This window comes from Conger conger, chromosome 13, assembly GCF_963514075.1.
Source record: "Conger conger chromosome 13, fConCon1.1, whole genome shotgun sequence".
Taxonomy (NCBI): Eukaryota; Metazoa; Chordata; class Actinopteri; order Anguilliformes; family Congridae; genus Conger; species Conger conger.
Window position 1 is genome coordinate 16,089,555 of NC_083772.1, and position 4,638 is coordinate 16,094,192.

The following is a 4,638-nucleotide window of genomic DNA, read 5'->3' on the forward strand; positions in this document are numbered from 1 at the left end:
TCCGGAGGTTTTCAAGACCACATGTGATACAGTGCTATATACCATCTAGTTTTTAGATAAACTAAGCAATAGGTACACTTTAGTGGGAGGGAAATGGTGAGCATTGTTGGGCTGAATAGCCTGTTCTCCTCATTATGTTCGATCATAGATGCTTGCCAGGCATGTCTAGCTGCCACCACTGATACTGCTGTTGCAATGACAATGCCTACTGCTCAGGTGACTCACCCCACCCACTCACTCACACTGCTTCTGAAACACTGCTCATCAGTCTGTTCCTCTGTGCGAGTGCATGTCATTGTGAGGTCAGCTGGTCACATGCTCACCTGTGTCAGTGCATGTCATTGTGATGTCAGCTGCTCACATGCTCACCAGTGTCAGTGCATGTCATTGTGATGTCAGCTGCTCTCATGCCCACCTGTGTCAGTGCATGTCATTGTGTGTGTATATATATATACATATATATATGTACATACACACCACACACACATATATATTCAGCTGCTGCTGTGAATCCCCCATAAGAAAGCTATCTAAGCCATGCTCTTATGGGACTATAATTATGAAACCGATGATTATTATAGGTAGTCTCAGTTATGTACAATTACAGCAATGTCCAGTAATTATATTCTCCAATTGTGTTGATGGGTTAATCAAAAGCCCATTGGAGTCCAATTTTACAGAGCATTTGCTTGCCAGGCTGTATTTCACAAATAATGGAAATTTATTGCAAAGTGAGTAAAAGAAAATTAGCCTCCGCCAGAAACCAAATCATACTAATATCACCCTTACTGGGGATGGAAATGAAATATTGATAAATTAATGGACTACAAAAGTGGAAACGCGCTACAGACTGAGCCGGTTCCAGAAGTGTCCTTAAGTCTCACTCTAGGAATGCACTCGCTCACACATTGTGCTATTTGTGTCATTTGACATTTTAACACCCAGAGATGTAGCAGGACATGGGCCAGCAAAGACAGCGGCCAACGAGGCTGACCTATGAGCTGAACAATACAAAGTCTCTCAGCGAAATGTCAGCATGTTTGCGGGATCCCATTTCATCCAGCCTAACAAAGACACAAATCGGTGTCACTGCTATTCACTGAGCAGACAATGACACCTGGATTCAGTCACTGTAAGACTTTGACTTACGTGTAAATGTGAGTGTAACTTTCTTTTCTCAAATACACTTGGGAGAGATCATTTTGAGTTTGGACAAATGTTGAAACCAGGCTACAATTCCCATGTTATGCAGACTTTCACCAGACCAGTGTCAAATATACATTTATTACATTTATTGATTAGATATTTATCAGACTTTCTTTAGACTCTATAGCCTATCCATTGGTCTGTAGCCTATCCGCTGCTGTAGCCTATCCACTTGAGAGGTTTGATGCATTGTGTATTCAGAGATGCTCTTCTGCATACCACATTACCAATATGTGGTTATTTGCGTTACTGTCACCTTCCTGTCAGCTTCAACCAGTCTGCCCCGTCTCCACTGACCTCTCTCCTTAACAACGCATTTTTGCCCTCAGAACTGCTGCTCACTGGATGTTTTTTGTTTTTTTGCACCATTCTTTGCAAACTCTCGAGACTGTTGTGCGTGAGATCAGTAGTTTCTGAGATATTCAAACCACCCTGCCTGGTATCAACAAGAATTCCATGGTCATAGTCACTTCGATCACATTTCTTCCCCATTGTGACATTTGGTTTGAAAAACTGCTGAACCTCTTGCACGTGTCTGCATTATTTTATGCATTTAGTTGCTGCCACATGATTGGCTGATTAAATATTTGCATTTACAGTACAAGCCGGTGTACAGGTCTACCTAAAAAAAAGTGGCCATCAAGTGTATATCTGAAATTGAATGGGAAAAAACCCCCCGAAAATAAATCAATTCAACAAAGAATTGAAAACTAGCCAACAGCAACAATCACGTTAAAGAAGAACACAAGACTTAGGACCATTTTAAAACAAACATCCATTTTAACCAACATGTTGCCCTCTGTGTTGGACCAGTTCCACAGACTCATAGGAAGAGGTGATGGTTAGCTCAGAATGGCTAAAGAGAGGTGGCCAAAGCAGTACTGACCTATTGTATGCTCGCTGTAATTGAAGTCTGATAAGAGCACATTTCCCTCTATGGTCCATCTGTATATACATAAAGCCTTCCTGCCGAATTAACATTCCACCGCTTGGACGTTTAAATTGTTCAGACCGAACCCTCAACACCATCACACCCACATCAAAGGGTGTTTGACGATAATGAGCGTCATACCTTTCACCCTGAAGGGACTCCCACTGTTCACCATGTTATCCTGACGTGCGTTCAAGAGGGCAAACGTTCACGGTGAGACATGTTTGCAGCAAACCGTTAGTAACCATTTTAAATGAATATAGTTCAATTTAGTTTGCCACCAACGCCTTTTTAATTCAAATTGATGCGACTTGAATGCACGTCGGATTCCCTAGGGGTCACCTGATGCCTACCGACAATTGAATCAAATCTAATGGTATTTACATTGACAGAATTTTACAAGTATATTTTACAGTATATGCTGGCCTAAACCTCCACAAATCTAGAGGCCACTGTGGCAGTGGAAGAACTCCCTGGATGGCATGCATGAGACGCCAGACCCCGCACGGGTAGTAACCTGTATTTGAACCCTGAAGTAAGCCCTCTCAGTGATATTCAGCTGTTAGCGATAAAAGGCTCTAGTCAGAAGATAATGTAATCATATAAAAAGGGTTTTGGTCATAACTATAAACCAAAGAGAAAATAGATTTTTTTTTTTTTTTGTCATGAGGAGCATGACATTTTAATGCATTTTCATTTTATTACAAACTGAACAAAACAGAAAATTTGTAAATGTCACGGTTTGAAACCATTCACCCCTGGGAACAACAGAGGAGCTTCCTAATCTTCAAGTACAGGTTCAAAGGAACAGGGAAGCACAGAAAATATGCTCTGTGTTTCAAAGGGAAGATAAATACCCAAAATACCCCACCCCCCAACACGCCTCAGGTGAGTGTTTGAAGCGGAGGGGCGGGAAGGGGGGGGGGGGGGGGTGATATATATATATATATATATATATATATATATATATATATATATATATATAAATATACACATACACACACACACACACACACACACACACACACGGACACACAGATATGAGCGACACCTCCACACAGTTCGCTCCTGACAGTACGACTCAGCCCCCTGTCTATCAGACACCACCGGGATCAAACACACATGCTCTTGAAACACACTGAGCTCGCCTCATCAAAGCAGCCTGACTTCCATTTGGCACACACATGAGCTAAAAAAAAACAAAAAACGATCAAAATGGTAAACCTCTCTGTCGTGTTATGCGTGTGTGCTGTGTGCATGTATGTTTGTGTGTTATGTGCATCCGTGTATGTGCATGTTTATGTATATATGGGTGACTTGCTTGTGTGTGTGCTGTGTGCATGTACATGTGTCGGCTTGTGCATGTGTGTATGTGTGTGTGCATGTGTGCATGTGCAGGTGTGTGTGTGTGTGTGTGTGTGTGCACATGGAGGGAGGAGGAGACCAGTGCGTCTGCCCCTGGGCAGGTAACAGTGCCTTAAGCAGTTCTCAGAAGAGAACATCCTGTTGTTGAGCAGAGTGATTGATCCCCTGTGTGATGCCTCAGCCCTACTAAAGCGCAAACAGTTATTTAAGCTGAATTTCACAGTGACCCTTTAAAGAAGCTGGGGTTACACTACAGGACAGAACCCTCTGCCCTGCTAAAGCACAAACGGGTATTTACTGCTACTGTAACCATGACCCTTTAAAGAAGGGGTCACGCTACAATGTAAGGACCTCTGCCCTGCTAAAGCACAAACAGGTATTTACTGCTACTGTCACCATGACCCTTTAAAGAAGGGGTCACGCTACAATGTAAGAACCTCTGTCCTGCTAAAGCACAAACAGGCATTTACTGCTACTGTCATTGTCACCCATTAAAGAAGGGGTCACACTACAATGTAAGAACCTCTGTCCTGCTAAAGCACAAACAGGTATTTACTGCTACTGTCTCTGTGACCCTTTAAAGAAGGGGTCACGCTACAATGCAAGAACCTCTGCCCTGCTAAAGCACAAACAGGTATTTACTGCTACTGTCTCTGTGACCCTTTAAAGAAGGGGTCACGCTATAATGCAAGAACCTGTGCCCTGCTAAAGCACAAACAGGTATTTACTGCTGCTGTCATTGTCACCCGTTAAAGAAGCAGGGGTCACACTACAGGAAACAACCCTCTGTCCTGCTAAAGCACAAACAGGTATTTACTGCTACTGTCTTTGTGACCCTTTAAAGAAGGGGTCACGCTACAATGCAAGAACCTCTGCCCTGCTAAAGCACAAACAGGTATTTACTGCTACTGTCTCTGTGACCCTTTAAAGAAAGGGTCACGCTACAATGCAAGAACCTGTGCCCTGCTAAAGCACAAACAGGTATTTACTGCTGCTGTCATTGTCACCCGTTAAAGAAGCAGGGGTCACACTACAGGAAACAACCCTCTGTCCTGCTAAAGCACAAACAAGTATTTAATGCTCCTGTCACCATGACCCTTTAACGAAGCAGGGGTCACTCTACGAGACGCAACCCT